At 41.8% G+C, this 18,831-nt stretch overlaps 1 protein-coding gene across 1 annotated transcript in view; it reads right to left on the bottom strand.

The window, feature by feature from the left end:
• snd1 (staphylococcal nuclease and tudor domain containing 1) overlaps nucleotides 1-18,831 on the bottom strand; it is a 187,530-nt gene that overhangs the window by 108,599 nt on the left and 60,100 nt on the right. The window lies entirely within an intron of this gene.

The following is an 18,831-nucleotide window of genomic DNA, read 5'->3' as shown; positions in this document are numbered from 1 at the left end:
CATACAGCAGTGCCATTACAAATACTTTAATTGAAATGCTCATGATATAATGCTTCAAGAATCCAATCTGTGTTACCTACCTCATTTTCTCTATTGCAAGGTAGTCTTATTAATCACAAACGTAATGAGTGAAAAAGGTGCACTTTGCCAAAAAATATAGATCTTCATATCTCTTTTCATTACATTTCCAGCTGTTGGGGCTTCATCAATCAGTATGGGGTCTTTTTATGGTGACAAATGCATTTGGGTCTCACTGTTAACTGTGCATTTTTCATCTTCAACAATATCACCCCTCTCAATCATAATAAAGCCACACAGTTCTAACAAAAAATGATACACCGTGGATAGGAAACACCGCCTGTAGTATTGTGAGACAGGTAAACCACGTATTTTGTCTTTCTGGAATTCGGCCGAGGGGCATTAAAGACCCGCCAACATTTTCTGTGACTGTTTCTTTTCTCTTATTTAATGACAATACTGTGTCTCGAGCTCTGTTTGTTGAAATGTAAAAGAGAAGGTGGTGTGCAGTACACTGGGAGAACATTTCAGTAAACAGCAACATACCATGCTTGGAGTGGGCAACATGTGGGTGAGAGATGACCAAGAGAATACTACAAAAGATCTCCGTGGGAGTTGTGTTGATCATAATCATCACAACCAGCATAGATACTCCTTAGCTAATCAAAACATTATTAGAACGAAGACGTGAAAAGATCCACAGTCACAGATGTGTACTGGGAGCGAAGCTTATGGCTGGTAGTGAAGTTCACAACACCTGTTTACATAATCAGTAAGCGTGGCAAATAAAAAGCTGGTTAAAAGTAGTACTTGTGAGGTGAGCACATAACATATCTGAACTTCTCTCTTCGACAATGTGACATTTCAAACTTTGTGTCACAGGAAGTATAGAGGTTAAATCTTAAACAAAAAAAAGGAGTGTGACAAAAGCTGAGAGCATATCAACTCAATATGCAATAGAGGCTAACAGAAGAGCAGACTGATGTTTATTTGAAGGGGTAAAAAGTCCAGTTCCTAAAAATTTGAAACGGACAAGATGGAGATGAAGTGTGCTGGTGTAAGAAATGGAGGTCAAAAAAGACTGCTGAAGGACACAGCAAAGCACACCTTTTTACAAATGTTTTAGCAGATGTCTTGTGCTTGGAAACATCAAATTGTTGTAGAATAGGAGCATGTGTAATTTAGAGGTCTAACATTGTACATTACAGGGGTATGATATAACCATCCCAATGAAAAGAGACATCTGGAGAGAAAAAAATAAAACAAGACAAAAACGATGAGAGCTGGAAATATTTAGAGCCAGCCCAAAAGGAAAGAATCTCCTGATACACAATGCAAAAAAATAGATTTTATGTTCCGATATGACTAACTTGAGAAAAACTAACCTACTGCAGTGCATCCAGGGCTGTCCAGACAGGCCACCTGGACAAAAATGAGATCAAATCAGCAACAGTTCTTGCTATCCTACCCTGCTTTTTCTGCCATATATTCATTTTGTAGTGTGCTGGGATACGTATAGAAATGCAACAGAAAGAAAAGATAGCAAGTTGAATTATTTAAATTGAAGAGTTAATGTGACCACTTCATCTTGTACTGACCATTTCTAGCTAATTCTCATATCTCAGTTTGCATGCCGTTGTCTCCCACATCTTTTGTTTACTTGTAATTGTTTTGATAACTATGCAAATCCAGACAATGAGCTCCCGATTGTCTCTAATGGGACACGTGTGAGAGGAATGTTCAAACAAGTGTAAGAAAGCAGGATCAGCACGCTCTTTTTAAATAGATAATGTTGTGGGATTTGATGGATTGTAACTAACTGGACAGATGTAAGCACCATATTACGCATTTAGCTCTGTTATGACAGTCTATCATATGCTTGGCAGTGCTATATTACACCTCCTTTGCCCCAGTGAGGTATAGCAGGATGGGGCTTATGCTTCATCACACTGTTCAACCCAGAAGTAGAAAGAGAAAGTATGCTGTGCAATGTGATCACATATTAGGCTGCACTGTGTGCTATAAAAGGCTCCATCATGCTAATCGGTCAAAATGGCTACAGGGTCATCAATCAGCCAATCAGCTTGCCAGTCGGTGAAGAGCCCATCTCCATGGAAAACACTTCTCCACATCCCTTCCTCCTCCACATCATGTTTTTTCCTTTTCCTGTTTATGTGCTTCATTAGCAATCATGAAGCCATTTGAAAGAGGAAGCAGGGTAAGATGAACCTATTTAACCACAGCTCACCGAGCCTGTAGGGCAGGGAGGGAGACGACTTAGAGGACAAAGAAGAGGTAATGATATAGAAACTAAGATATATCAAAGACATTTTAAGTGAGATTTCGTGACAGATTACTTAAAATAAGTTATTGGGAAGGTGGAAATTTGGTAAAAATGGATAAACAGACAAGTATAATAAGCAAAGAGCAGAAAGCAATCACAGAAAATAAGTACGCAGAAAAATGTGGCAGAACTCGATGTGGTGGGAGACTAAAAGAAATACAGAAGACAACATGGAAGTGATGAGAAGAGGTTAATTAAAAGACACAAAGAAAGATAAGCATGGTGGGAGAAAGGGAAAAAATGGAGGAAAAGCAATTGAAAAAAAACTAACCTGAAAATGAGGAAAAGATGGAAATGGAGCTACCAAAAGAGGGGAAAGGAATTCAGGAAGAGTGAAAGAAAGCAAAAGCAAAGGCACTTGGGGAAGAGGAAACAGAGCAAATGTGATGCAAGAGTGCCAGCTACAGATGGAATAGGGGATATATAACTTGGCCGTCATGGCTCTCGCATGATTGGTGAATGGCCTGATCTGCACCACAAGGAGAGTATGTGTGTGTGAGGAGGGGGGGTGGGTTACGTAGCAGAGTGCAGCAGATGAGAAGTGCTGATACAAGAAATGGACCACTGTGCTTGAGTAAGAGATACTCAGGAATATAAAAGCAGAAAGGAATGAAATGGAATAGCAGGGACGAGGTGTGTATGCTTTCAGTGTCAAAGGTCAAAGTACTTAAACCTGCTGGAAAGTAAACATACTCGCTCCTCTATTCAATTAAAAAAAAAAGACTAAAGTAGTTCATTTTAAACTAAAAGGGGATTGCAGGACATTTCAAAACCCAATTATTTTGATGCAATCTTTTAATTAGGTTTTTTTCCTCATGTTAATTACCATGCAGTATAGAAGCTGGGACGAGTAAAAGTATTTCTTTAATTTTAACCTACACCTACAGCCATTGTAATCAACAGCATCAGCCATGCAAAAGCCAACTCCTCAAAAACATATCTGCAAAATGTCTCCCAAAAAACAACAACAACTAAAAATCCGAAGGTGTTGCTTCTTAACGTTCAAGTGTTGTTTTTTGTGATAACTCCATAATTTGCATATCCATAAGCGCAACATTTAACCTTGCATTTTTCTTTTATGGATTAGTTAGTACTAAAAAAATATACTCCTGTTAATAACAGAGTATGCAAACTGCCCGGTTGAAGCGAAGGATGTGTGCTGCACGGTGCATACTCTAGGATTTCTGTGTGAACACTAGCCACTGTGCTAGTGGAGCAGAGGAGAGGATATTCTAAGCAGGCCTGTGAGCGTGCTGCCTTGTGAGTCAACATGAGTCAGGGCCAAAGAGTTGTTGGGTCCTAATGTCAAATAGAGAGACTGTAACAGAGAGCAGAGTCAAAGGTGGAAACGGTAAACCACAGCACAAAGACAGAAGAATAAAGCAGGGACGTGCTTATTATGACAAAATTTTGATGGTTTAAGGGAGTTGGATTATTGACTTACTCTGTGTTAATCATTTGGCTTTACTGCATTATCCTTACTAATAACATTACTACACGAAGAATGCATGCTACACTGAGAATACATTTTACGAGCTTTGCAGATATTCATTTTGAAATATCAAGGAACGTTTAAGGAAGGTAATGGTGACAGTTGTGCATGTGGATTAGAGGAAAGGCAAGTGGATGCGTGCCGGTGCATCTGCTTCAGCTGTGTGAAAATGGATGCAAATAGCCATATTCAGTGACCAGCTGGTGATATGATTTGTTGTTACTGAGGTCAACAGAGGCAGAAGAAGAAATTGCATCGCAGTATCCTGCTGGCAATGTGCCTAGTGCAGTTGAGGCTGTAATGTTGAATAGGTGTATGCCAATAGACTGACATACACCGTGGTCGAATTCCCACAGATTTTGCTGCCGTAACCGAGAGTGAATGACAGGTGGGCTGCTTTGTTTTTTTTTCCCTCCTCCCCCCACGAGCTAACCGCTCAAGTGTGTTACTCCCTGTGAGACAGAGTTTATTGCCCTTTTGGTGGGTGAAAAACATCCCTGTTTTCTTAACAGCAAGAGACGATGAAGCCTTACTTTTATGATCCCATCCAACAGTTGAGTCTTAGGTGTGTGTGTGTGTGTGTGTGTTTTTGTGTGTGTACTAAATCATGTCCACTGAGAGCAACAAACAGGGGACTGAGACATATGTGAGGTGGGGTATGCTGAGGTGTTTGTGCGCACACTAAACACAAATAAAGACATAAATACACACACGCGTGCACACATAGACACCAAAGAGAGGGGGGGGGAAAAAAACGAATGAAGCCACTGACCATTAATTTCACTGCTTGTTGAGATTTACGCCCTGGAGAGAAATCATCATCACAGGCACAGTATCACCAAGGAGACTGCACTCAGGATCAAACCTCATTCACCCACCCACACAAACACGTTTATACAGAAACGCACAAGAGCAGCCAAAGCCACACGGTTCAGATGCCTTTATGTCATCTTTACAGGACTGCTTTGATATGTTTACCCTGAAATGTATTAACGAGCTCCGGCTCCCCGTTTAGCGCTGAAATATGCACAAGCTGCCAAGCAAATGTTCTGACCGCCGACCTCCTTTATAATCAATATTCTTGATCTTCTGAAAATGACGTTTGTACTACTTTGACACTTTTATTATCAAGCCAAAGAGAACACCACATGTATACTGTAGCATAGATGTGTTGTGCAGTGAGACGTCCTTCACTTCTTCTAATTTTCTTAGCCATTTAGGCATTCATTTAGATTCATGCTGTCATGTGTGGACCACACAACTAGAACACCAATGTGACTTTTCAGAACTGTATTTGTGTTTTTGCCCTCCATCTTTGTACGTTTCCACACAAAAGAGTCCATGAAAGACCAGAAGAAGCCCATACACAAAGTGTTACTGAGAAAATCTCTGCTTTTATGCTGCATGGGAAGAAATGAGGACAAAGGAGGCTTTTCTTGCAAACCAGAAGACTGATACTCAATGCAACTAGCAGTGCATGGAGTTTATGGAGAGTATTCTGGGACTTCATCTTTTCAAGGGTGACAATGTGTGTATCTGAGCATAGACATTTTGGTGATCGTGGAGGGGTGGGGGTGGGGTTACAAAATGGTGTCCTGTACTGAACAAGAAAAAGAAGAAACTGAGGAGAGGGGAAGAAAACAAAACAACAACAACGGAAAAGGGAGAGCGAATGAACTGAGCTCAACAGTGAGGGCAAAAAAATCCAAATTATCTATGACACTCCAATTTGGCATGTCAGAGGACAGCAGCGTCGTATGTAAGAAAGAACGTGGGGAAAGAAGAAAAAGAAGAAAAGGAGTGTGAAAAAGAGGCAGACAGAGGGGAGGGATAAGAACACAGAGCAATGAAGCTGAAAGGAGAATTTACAATGTGATTGCAATAAATAAGAAGCCCCTATTGTGTACTTTAAAGAAGAGCTCAGCGTTCACTGTGTAGTAACTGTAGGCTCATGCATTTACTCTGATGTGGACTTCAAGATGACAAGCAGTGTGCTAATGTGAAAGACTTGCTGAGAAAATGTGCACCGCTGAGCACAGAATGGCAAAGGAAAGCAACGTCAAGAGGAAAGCACTGACAAGCTGCGTCGTGCAACAACGGGGCTGAAACACAGCTTTCACGTGGAGCCGAAATTATTCAGTCGCTGCAGCAAAATACAGCATGTGTTTAAGTGTGTGTGCGGTTGGGTCAGCAGTGATCTTTAAAGATCAAACTAATCAATAGCCAGTCTCTGTTTGCAGTCTATAGCTTAAGCCCCACTGCACTGTACAAAGTGGCGTCCAACCCATCCCTCCCCCCTCACTTGAGTTTTTAACATTTAGTAGGGGGTATTTGAAAAATTGTCAGACTTTGCTAAGAACTTAATCTAAGTGGAATAAAATGTAAATGCAGCTCCTGTATACTCAAAAAAAGAAGGAATAAGCTCGCAAGCTGTTTTCATGGGGAAGTGGATTCAGGCACTAATGCCATCCAAAAGATTTAATGCAGCCCAAATAAACATCATCTCCAAGCATGCCTACTTAAAATGCAGCCCTTACTTTGAAGAAAAAAAAAAATCTAATGGCAGATCTGATGTGGCAGGGAAACAATGCCATATTTTTGCAAACATCTCTCTCTCTCTCTTTAATTCGGATTTCAAATAAATCTGTTTATAAATCTGAGCAGTGACGTGTTCTGCAAAGCTGTGATGTCCAGTGTGTTTTTGCTCTCTTATCTTAGGGCTGAATTTGGCTCCCTGTAACAACTGAAACACAGATGCGTGACAGCATGTTTGTCTATGTGAAAGTGCTTGTGTAGGAGTGATTGTAGGAGTGAACCTGTGGCAGTCTAACTATGCCACCTCCACATAAAAACTGATCAAAGCATATGTCATCTCAGAAAACAGGCAAAAAGACCCAGTGGCAGTTTATTGAAGTCAGAAGACACACAAAAACTTAAGTTTGTAAGATCTTCTGCAGTGGGACCAGCCTAAGTGAACGTCAGCGGAAGGTGAAAAAAAAAAATCAATGTAATTTTTAACATTTTGATGTTTAAGAAATAACATTAACACGTGGAAGGAAAAAGAAGTGGTTTGATTTAATTATCTAATAAATAACTAAAGTGGACTGAACCATCAGAGTCAGGAAAGACCCTAGATTGGCATTTTCTGCAGTATTGCCACTCCAGCACTAAACGTGACGTATAAAGATGGGACGAAGCTACTTGGAAAAAGTTAACCAATATGAAATGATCTCAAACCTGCATCATTTATAAAGGAGGCGACTCCTTTGGTTACAAAAGTAAGTCAAACTGTAAAGAAGCCAAAGAGAAAATGACCACACTGCTAACCTAATCTCCCCAAACACTTTCCTGATGAATTTATGGCTTCAGTCGCCAGTTTCAATGTGATGTTCACGTTGTAAATAATGACCCCCCCAATTAGAGCCAAAAAAGGACAGTAAAGCAGAGCATGCTTTAGAGTAGCGACCCAACACGTGAAGTTTCAAAGCACCAAGAAGGGCTTCAAAGTGAAACGTCTCCACCCAGCCACGTTGGATATGTCCACCTTTTATATACAGTCTATCCGGTTGTTCAGTCTGACGTCACTAGCCGCGTCTGGGTCTAAACTCCGCTGCAGGTCAAACGATCACTGTGGCATTACTGAGAGTTGAAAAACTGTCTAAAGTCTTTCATCTTTAATAAAATGATCAGCGTTCTGCTCTACCAGGTGTAACAATTGAGTTTAACATCCAGGCATCCATGAAAACGGAATTTATGACATTTAACGGAGTTAGAAGTTAGCAGGGAGTTAGCTCGCTAGCTTCTATCTAAATACAATATAGCATGTCCTGACTGCGGGGTTTTGGAAACAAATTAAAACGTACAGCTCTGTTATCACTTCCAGCATAAATGAAGACAGAAAACTAAACAGCAGTGACGTTTGTAGGGTTACTGAAGTTGGGCTAGCTGGTATATAATGATGTGCTACGTGACGCTAGCGACACAGTATGTTAGCATAATATAAACAAGCTAACTTTTTTCCCACTCGATAAAAGTTAACGTGAGTGTTCTCGGTGGTCAGAAACAAATGTAATCGCATGGCAGGATGCTGTAAAAGGACCAAACTTCAGCCAGGAGAACAACTGAGATAATCCATCCACAATACGAGGTTAGTCATTCATATACTGCTGCATGGGCTGGGCTGTAGTTACATCCTAAGGTTTTAAAAACTGAGCTTAAATAAATGATTAGCGGTAATAAAAGCCGAGGGAGGTCAACAGTGATCACTGACTGTTTTAGGAGCTTTTTGAGATCAAATAGAAGAAAATACATAACATTAAACATGTTAACAACACAAAAGCCATATTAAACGCAGACTACTTTAGACCCGGAAGTAGGATTCGTCGCGTCATCACTGAACAACCGGATTGTCAGCACCGCAGATACCTTGAACAGTGATTCTTTTTTCAGGGACTTCTAAAGCACTTCAGATCAAAGATGTTTTCGAGAGCAGGTGAATCGAGGGCAATGTGGCCCGAAGCTGTACGTGACCTCGACAGCCCGGCTGATATGAGAGTTCCTGCCCGACGGGGGAGCCAATAATTAGCGAGGGAGTTATATTTCTCTTTCCCCCTCGCCACTCTAACTCCAGCTAATTAAACATGACCGGACACATCAAAGGCGTATATGTGCAGACAGGCTTGTGTTTGTCCATCAATTATAGTTTTGTTGTTATCGCAACAAAAACAACTTCAAACCAAGTTTGTGCTCGAAGAGTGTAAACATCAGAGCCTGGTGAGCCCAGAAAAGGGAAAAAACTGAAAAATCACAGAGTGGTAATGTGCAAAGGGAATTTGAGGGAAAGAAAAAAAAAAAGAGGACGTGGTTCAGCCCATGGGAAGAATATACAGAGTGAGAAGAGGAAAATGATTAAAGTAAAGATTAAAACAGAAATGGGAGGCACAGAAAGGTTAGGGTTTTTGTTGGGGAGAGGAGAAATAGAGGAGGCTCAGGGTAGAGGAGATTTGGCAACTATTCACCATCCTACTCTGTTGGCAGCAGAGGCACAAACTGTTTGCTCACAGCAGTACATGCATCTATTAGTATTGTTCCAGGAGATAATAACTGTGTGTGTGATTGTGTGTGTTCTATGTGTTCCTGGATGTCAATTCTCAGCCAAAAGTGGCTAACAAGTTGTGATGAGGTGACAAATTAACAATATGGAGTGGCAGTATAACATGTATGTGGAAATAAGCGTTTGTCTGTGGGTGTGTCAGGCTAATAAATGAAGGAGTCTCTGTAGATGTGCCTGCTTTTCTCAATTGTTCCTCTGAGCTACTTAGCATGTGTAGTGCCATCGTCACACTTTGGGTAAAAGCTGTTTACTGTTAGCTTTTCTCTACTAATGACCGCCTGCATGCGGGGTTACTTACACCCTCGGTAAACTGCATGACTCTGTGTGGACATCAGTCATACTCTGTGCTGCCGCCCACCACCATCACCACAACCACCGCCGCCGCAGGTAAATTCAAAACCTGTGGGGAACTCGGCATTGAAATTTGGGCACGACAACACCACTAAAGGATCGCACATCAGATTGTTAGCAAACGCTAAACGCTCACTGCATTTGACATTTTGTCTAATTGAGATCAAACTGTATGCTATGTTTGTAACTATAAACTACCTCTATAGTCCATGTTATCACAGCCGTAGTCATGTCAAAGCAAGCATGCAATCTGCCCGTTCCAAACAGGCATTATTTGAGGGGCCACTGTAATAGTGGTGCTAAATGTCAGCAGTGTAGAAACACCAGAGGCCACTGCGCTAACAAGACCACAGCTCCCTAACAACTACAGCCTTCATTAGTCTCAGATGCAGAACTACCAAAGGCTAACAAAACATTACATAGTAGGAGAATGCTAAACCTATTTCAATCTAGTTTTTTTTTTTTTCATTTGTTTGTTTTTCTGGAGTATGAACAGGGAACCCAGCTGTTGATAATGTGCAATGAAAGAAACCTTTTGGGAAAACACACTGAGAACTGAAAATCAGTAGAACAGAAGATAACCTGGGAGAGGCGGGACTTCATCAGGGAATAAGAGGAATATAAGCACTCCATGTCTTCCTAATTCAATTTCTGACTCCCAACCTCTGTCTAACTGTACATCTGGTATACATCCGGCCACCACTAAGATTAATAAAATGACTTAATGAATGTCACAAAAAGATAAATTACCATAGGCTTTGGAAGCAGTACAAGCATCAGCAAATACTCTCTCTTTAAGGGAAATTCTGCTGGAAAAGGGAGCATTTTAAGAAACTGCAGCGCTATCGCCAGCCTTTCTGGGAACTTACTCTGCATACACCCCTGCACATTCAGAGAGAGAGAGATTCAGCCAGAAAAGGGGTTTAAAGAAACTACATTTCTATAGTTGGCCTCAATCGAAGTATGCTTATACACACAGCCTCCTGCCTGTCGCCCACTTCTACCATTAGCTTTATCTGGCTGAATTTAAAGCTGAGAGCCCAATCTCCGTTCGGATTTTGAATAGATTTTGCAAGGCTTGTTCTTCCCTTTATGCCCCCGACTGTCCTCTGGGAAACATAGAAAAAGAGGGAAAGGGAGGGGGAGGGAAGAGATGCTGATCGCTGACACAGCCACTGAGATAGCCTCTCTGTTGTTGGTAAGGGATATAAAGAAATGGAATGAGAGGAGCGGTAGATGCAAGGCGATGCTGAGATGGGGATAAAGGTGCAGGTGTGCCGACATTATGCTGGGGTAAGCTGGTGAAGGATTACTTCTTCAAGTCTCTCGTCTTTATGGCCTTTATTTGCCGTTTACTTATTCAGATCATTTGGAGCTACCTTCCTTCTCATGCCAGGGTACATAGACACACGCACAGATAAATGGTAGCTTTGTGAAGGCAGAGGAAAAGGCCAGAGGGAAAAGAAAAGAGGAAACGGTTGGTCGAGATACGTATGATCTCAATGAAGCAGGAGACAGGTGTTTAGAAACGTTTTAAAGGAAGCAAGCAACATACAACTGGCATGAACCGCTGACACAAAAATACTAATGGCTTGTGGAAGGTTACAAGCGGATTGTATGTGTGTGTGAATGTCAGTAAGTGCTCAGCTCTTCCAGTTTCGAAGTCTCACAAGGACTGAATGTCTCTTTTTAGAATGGCTGCTGATTTCTGCGCCTGTACGTCCTTGTGGTTAAACCTAAAGCCAGGATGATGTCGATGTGTAGCAACTGCTGTGTTGTCAAGGGAACCATTAGCACAGAGACCAGAGTCGCGCGCACACAAAAACTGCATTGATGTTGGTGATTTATGGGCATTTTCTACGCAAATGATTCCTTGTCAAAACCCCTACACATGGCATGGATTGCAAAACGCTGCAAGAGTTGATACATGCACTACTAGTCTATATATTTGATGTATGTATGGCGGAGAAACAAAGATAAATACGCATCCGTCTCTCAACCTGTTAATATGTTATGAATCAACAGAATAGGATCAATCTGACCATCAATAAACCATAGGCACCCGAAGCCATTTCCTCAGGCAGGCTCATCTGTGATTCATCTGACACACGGTGAAGGACACGGAGTATAAACCATTTTTAGAACTGTACACTATCAAGAGCAAACTGCAGCACAGAAAACTGCAAGACGACCCAAACAAATTATAGTATTATTCCAGGTGCAAATGTCAATAAGACATTTCAGGAGTGCTTCAGAAGGAAATGGCTTCAGAATTCTCCCAACTGTGAGCATAATATATTTGCTGATAAGAAATGTGACACTATTAATTTTGCCTCCGATGCCAACTGCGTGTCATTTTTGCTACAGTGTCAACCAATGTTCGCGTTTAGGTAAGCGCCTAGCAACCCAGCAGCTCAGAAGGCAATGCAGCATGAGGATTTGGGCGTTTGTGTGTGTTCAAAGTGAGCGAATGAAACTAGCAGCATTAAAACAAAACCCTATTAACCTTCTTAAAATGACCCAGAGATGCCACGCCTATCACTTCACCTTACAAATATCATCTCAGGATCATGTTTAAGTTTCGCACTTTTGCCTATTGCTTTGATTACCAGCATCCAAGAAAGATCAAAAGGTATTCATATATTTCATCAGCTCTGTTCTGAGTTTTAAACAGCAAGCCCTATTTTTGAATTTCAATCAGTCAGTCTGCTCTTATTATCATTTTCTTTATTTGCCATCTCTGAATATCCCTGACAGCGCTGCATAGACAGGTGGGATATAATAACAAATTCAAACAAGCTGGAAGGCGGAATAAATGAAGCCAAACAATAAGACGAGTAGTGACGTGTTTATTGACACAGCCGCTGGCTATCTGGCTGGCTGCCTCGGGTATTCACAGCCAGACCAAAATCCAATATGTAGTTTGGCTATTTTCCTTTTAAGTGAGATGGACCAGTACAAGTAGAGAAAGGGCAAATAAAGACACGACAAAGACAACCGAAGCCCCCCCCCCTTCCTTTTCCTGCTGCTTCTATTCCTTATGAAACACATCCAGTCTTCTGTCCTTAGGATCAGTAATAATTCAAGGAATGTGTCTATGAATGTGAGCACTCACACTGATACTCCATGTCCCATACCTTCATTTTGCCCAACTCTATGTTTAAAAATCCAGAAGCAGCAAAATGTAGTGTGGGAATAAAAAGAAGTGGAGTGTAGAGAAAGACAATAAGAGAGTGCATTATACCATTGCCCTCACTGACGTGGAAGAGCACTGCAGTGCCCTTCATGTAGGGGATAGGCTAAGAGGATTCAGTGGGTCCCTGTGTGCACCGTGTTGCAGTCTTAGCACAGTTTGCACGTTATACTTATCAGGGTGGACGATGAAGTTGCAATTTCATCACACTGACTCGCACACACACACTAAACACAAGGTCGCCCTTGTAAACGAGTTGTGACCATAAAGCAGAGAGAAGGTTTCTACCTCTCTCTCCATCTCCATTCAAGCCCATTTATCTCCTCGTCTGCGATGGCGCGAATGCACCGTAATTCACTACTTTCAGGGAACAAAGAGGCAGAGCGGTACTTAAATTCCAAACTGCTGCAAAAGTAAAAGCTGGACTCCGCCTGTGACACCAATTAGTCCAATATAATGCAGACAAGCTTTTGTGGGCAACAAAATTTATGGTCAGAAGTTAACTAAAACCAAGAATAATAGCATTATGCTCATAATGTGGGATTCAAGCTTGAACTTTTCCTCTTTTTTTTTTTTTTGAATTGCAAACTTGCATGGTTTGCAGAGGTCACGCAGCTAGAGCTATTGGTTTGTTTGTTTTTTTCAAGTAAGAAACTTATCTGCTATCAGAACCGAAACAAAATAATCGCACTGAGATCGGATTGGTTTTAAATATCTATGTCAAATTTAAATACAACATTAACACTTTGTGCTTCCTTTCAGATTTATTTTACCGTCATCTCTTAAATGAAAACCATTAAAAACGCCATATGGGTCGTTCGCTACTCTTTGCTAATAAAACACACTCGTGTGCAACCGCTTTTGGCAACAAGCTACCATATGATAGGAGAAGCATTAAATATTTCTTGTATGGATATAGTCCAAACTGGTCATGCTGCTAGGCTAGTGCCAGAGTTATGAATGGATGGGGACAGATCCTGTCTGTGGTTATGAAGCAGCAGTAATCTGGATATGGGGCTGCCTTCTGCAATCATGGTTTGTTTAACTACAGCATGTGATGGGGAAAAAGGACCTGAGGGCCAGTTCACCGTCCCCACCGTCTGTCTCACTGACCAGGAAACCACACTATGAATTATTCATCGTGTATACCTCTTCTCCATCTCTCACGCTCACACGCGCACACGCAGCACGAGTATGCCGAAGTATGACAAAGAAACTCGAGTCAAAAATAGATAGCAAAGGCAAGGCCAATATAAACAACAGAACAGTTGTGGGGGGGGCAGTTGTGTGTGAGAGAGCACAAGAGAGGAGCAGACATGGTCAAAGGCTGTGAGATCCAGCACTTGTGTAATCGACCTCTCGCCAAAATAATTCAAGCTTGATCGGAAATCAATGTGAGAGCATGGAAGACGTGAAGAAATTCGATGGTGTCCTGCGGCGCTGTGTGGCAAAATAGGACATATAAAAAAAGGGGTCAGATCCACGAAGGGGGTGTATGTGTGAGGAATGCTAAATTAAGTGGTCACAGTTGCAATGATCACAGATGTACAGGGACAAATAGAAAAGGCACACTAAGAAACACTTCAATAAACCAATTGCCACAGTGTGCCTTTATACGCGAGCAGAAGGCAAAAATCCTCTTGATATTACAAAGGCATTGGGTTTATTAGCATTTAATCAAAATGCTCACCAAGAACAGTTATTAAAGCAGAGAGATCTGCACAGGCAGGCATTAGCAAGGCATCTGTGCTGCCACGCTGGCACAGTGACTCATCAACGCTCCACAACACAACCTCCTGCAGGTCTGAAGGCAGCCTTTGCCAACCCCCACCCATGGCAGCCTGATGCACACAGTGCTCGTGTCACAAGGTGGAAAATGCGGGTGGGGGTGGGGGGGTTTGGGGGACCTCTTTTAGGCACGAGGGGGCCACGTTTAGGACAGCATGCGACACCACGTGAAACCAAGGGAATGAACCCCTACACAGAAACTGAAGTAAGTGCTCTGTGTGTGTGTCTGTGTGTGAGCACTTTGGATGTTAAAAAGCTGGTTCATTTTTCAAATTTCTTTTGCTAAAATTACTGATATCTTCCTATGTTCAGCTATTTTTTATTGTCAAATACAGCTCAAGTACAAGATGAAAATAAGGCTTCTCTTAAACTGCAAAGTATCTAGTAATTCAAGCTCAGAAGAAAGAAGCTGTGCAATCACTTGGAATAATGATGTGTAGCTTTTACTGTGTGTTATTTCAGGTTTAGTCAAACAGAAGGCAATTCATCCGAGTGAATAAAACTGTAGTATTTGAATGCTGTATCTATTGTGGATGGTTACTGAAACTATGGTAGGTACTTTGGTTTCCCAAGAAGTCGCCAGGGAGGATGGCACAGACGTTATGTGGGACGCCCTGCCTGGCACAACCCTCGCTTTTCTCCAGGCTTCGGCTCTGGCAATACACATGGTTGTGACCACTGATATTGGGTGTGTGTTTCCTTATTCACCTCAGGTTAACCTAGAGTATGATTTTTTTTTTTTTTTGGCAGAGAGGTTACACACTACGATAGGGACCTTTTTTTATGTCAATGTGCATGTTTTTCTCAACTTGATATATGTGAGAAAAGGCTATTAAAATGTATGCAAAACAGAGGTAAGTGTTATTGAGTAGGCAGTCAGCGGTATACACTAGATGAGAACACCCAGACTGAATGAGGTCAATAGAAGTGACAGTATACGTAGGCAGAAGAGTGCATCACATATTACTGTCCACTTAGCCTGCTCTTATCCCTGCTCAAACACGCCATCCCTGCACCCCCCTCCCGTCTTATTCTTGCCTCCTCTCCCACCTGGTGAGGCAGTTATGCAACACCAACAGTTCCAATCAGGGATCCTTTCTGTGTTGATTACTCCAAACACACTGAAAGATAAAATAAAAAGAAGAAGAAAAAAAGAACACAAGTAGATGCGTTTTAACAGAAACAAATGGTTCAATCCTCAGAGCCTAAGAGCTAGTAGCCTTAAAATACAATGCATCATCTAATGTATCAAGCAGATGATCACACGGCAGCCATCTCACTGGAATGATCACTGAGCCTGCAGCATTTTAATGAGCCACCGAGATGGTTCAAATATTATTTCACTAACTAATATCTTGTTTATTAACACTACAACTCTAAATATATCCCAAGACTAGCTGAGTCATCCCAGAAAACCAACGTCAATGCAGTAAAATTCTTCCGTTCCCCTGCCTCCTGGTTAGGTTGAGCTTTTGAAGATGCCACGCAAAAACAACAAAGAAAACTCAGCGGCTCGTGAATTGACTTTTTTCCCTTTTTTTTGTCAATGGAAGGTGGGAGGTGAGACAAATTAAATGGAAGACATCAGAAAAGAAAAAGGAAATGTCTGGGGAGTGCTGTTTACCGATGCATTTTTTTTTTTGCCCAGAATTCTATGCTGCTGTTTTGGTCCCACGCTGGGAATGGGAGCAGTGTCTGTCAGAGATTAACACTACACAGAGTGTGAGGAAGGGAGAGGGATAAAGGAAGACAGAGCTGATAAACACAAAAGTCTTCTTTTTATTTTTATTTTTTAAACAAGGGGAATCAGAAAGCGAAAGAAATCTTTTTCTTTTTTTTAAAGAAAACAACTGAGAGACACAGAGGCAAATCTGTGACGATGGTGGCAGCGGTAGTTGTAGTGGTGAGGGGGTAAATAGACTAAGATGGAAGCCAAGGCCTCTCCCCTCACTGGGTGCCATATTAATTATGCATGTCTGTATCAAGAGAAATTAAAACATAGCCGTGTAGCAGTTTAAAGATAAATTGAGGAAAGGAGGGGGTAGAGGGAAATGGGCGTTAAGCAGAGAAAAAGCTGGGAGCAAATGTCAGGCAAAGATTTCAAACTGGACGCTGAAGACAAGAAAGGATTTATTTTATTTCTTGAAAGGGGACCAGAAGAGTGGTACAACAGAAAAAAAGAGACAGAGAGCACTGCGTGCTCATTCCAGCAACCAAACTCAATTTCAAGGCCACAAAGAGAAAGAAATAGCTAATTAGAGCAAAAAACGGAGGTGTCGGAGTGAGAGAACGTAGTGGCCACTGAGTCAACATATCGTTAGCTCAACAAAGCCCTAGAAAACTAAAATTGGCTGTCGAGCAGCGTAAGCAGGAAAAATATTTTATGAATGCAAATGACTGCGCCACCGAGACCCAAAATCAAATGGTATTCACGTGAGACCACCTTAGGAGGAGCCTCAAAAGCCGCTGCAATCAGATGCTATTCAGAGATGAACCAACAGCAGAATCTCATGCTAATGAAATCAAATGATCCACATTCACGTTGGAGTGAGACACACCTTAATAACCAGTTTCATTTAGACTCGCTGCGATCTGCAGCGATGGGAAAGATGGAGAAAAAGATGGATTCAAGGGCAAGGACCAGTTCTTCGTTCTGTCTATCATCGGTTTAATTCTGTAGCTACTCACTTGCCTCAATAAAGCGACTCCATTTCCTGTCACCTCTTCATTCCAGCTTTCTCTCACATGTGTGTTCTCTTACAGCTAGATGTGCACTTGAGCCAATTTGTTCACCGAAATGTAACGATTTTTTTCCCCTCAAGGTATTCAAGAGACATCAGGAGACTGCGTCATTAAAATACTTTTCTACTCAGTGATTCATCATCTACTAACTTTCTTTCTAATAAGTGACAGCTTTCGTATGTGTGAATGCTTAACTCTATTGTTAGCTAATTGAATGTGTCCCTCTCAAGAGTTTGACTGTGTTTGTGTTCATATTAGCCCAAACAGGAGGTCGGTGCAGCCAGCCAAACAGCCGGCCCCCACACTGGGCTCGAGACTCATTATATGGCTCGGTCTTTCCTGCTAACTCCCACCTACCTGTGAAAAACTTGCTGACACCACCAATGACTGGCAAGGGAGGAAATGTGTGTTAGAGTGTGTGCACGAGCTTGTATGGATGGATGGATGAGGTTATGTACATGATGGCAAATCCTCAAAGTCAATTTTTCTTCCCCAACCAAAATAAGCATTTCATGTCTTAAAACAGCTTTGATAGGCAGCTGACTTTGGCATCATTTGGGCATACAAATGTCCACGGTGTCAATGAACCAGATGTGCGCACACACGGTTGGACAGAGAGTGCAGGAAAGCACCAAAACAGCACACCTGCACTGCAGCTTGATGGTAAAAATGTTCAGATGTGGGGAGTTTAAAAAAAAAAAAAAAAAAAAAGGGGGGGGGGGGGGGGGGGTAGTAAGAACAATATGGATATGTGAACGAGGTTAAAAACTCTATTTTCATTCCAGGGGGACTTTAATTTAATATGTAAAGAAAACGTAATCTCCGAAGACCGTGTGCCTCTTGTAGATTTAATCATACATGCATCTGTAAAAACAATAAAAATTCAGATCATATACCTGCTCCTCGACTTCTGCGCTTCTATTACCAAATTCCCCAGTTGTTTGCATCACTTTTTCAACAGTCCAGGCGTTCTGAAAAATCTAGGTTTCTCAAACGCATACAAACACACACACGGGTCCACCTGTGACGGTGGCTACTGGCTCCATTTTCATTACAATTAAACATCAGAGGACAGTGGCGTTAGCCACCCTACGCAAAAAAAAACCCCTTTAAGACTGAGATAAGAATGGAGAGGTTTAAAAAAAAAAAAAAGAGAGGGCTGTGTGTGTGTGTGTGTGTGTGTGTTGTGTGTGTGTGTGTGTGTGTGTGTGTGTGTGTGTGTGTGTGTGTGTGTGTGTGTGTGTGGTGTGTCCTCCTAATGTGCAGGATTATAGCTAGTTCCATCATGGCTTTGGTCCGTTCACTGCCTCCTATAAAAACCTATTAGCATGTGAATGAAGAGGCACACAGTGGATGGAGTTTTCTAAAGCCCAGGAGCACTGATCCACTATCAGGTGAGTTTTCCGTAAACTGGAATAAGCACTGAGGATGGTGTGTGTGTGTGTGTGTGTGTGTGTGTGTGTGTGTGTGTGTGTGTGTGTGTGTTGTGTGTGTGTGTGTGTGTGTGTGTGTTGTGTGTGTGTGGGTGCTTTTGAGGGTAGTGGATTGGGATTGTGTCCACTTCTGTCAGAATTCTTGTTGAGATTTGCCAACACTTTAATGCACCTGTAATAAAGCTCATTTGGGAGTAAACAATTTAATCAGCTTATTAAAGCTAGTGGCCCTATCTATGGACAAACTGCCTTCATATTGGGTTTGACAGAAGGAAGGAAAAACTTGGATTTTTCAATAGCAGAATTCAGCTAAAAGAGCTGCTCTCCCATCTGCTGTTTAAAGCACAACACACATTC

This window comes from Haplochromis burtoni, unplaced genomic scaffold (assembly GCF_018398535.1).
Source record: "Haplochromis burtoni strain Fernald_Lab_line unplaced genomic scaffold, NCSU_Asbu1 Contig_131, whole genome shotgun sequence".
Lineage (NCBI taxonomy): Eukaryota > Metazoa > Chordata > Actinopteri > Cichliformes > Cichlidae > Haplochromis > Haplochromis burtoni.
The sequence above is the reverse complement of the archived record's forward strand: the minus strand, read 5'-3'. Positions and strand labels throughout refer to the sequence as shown.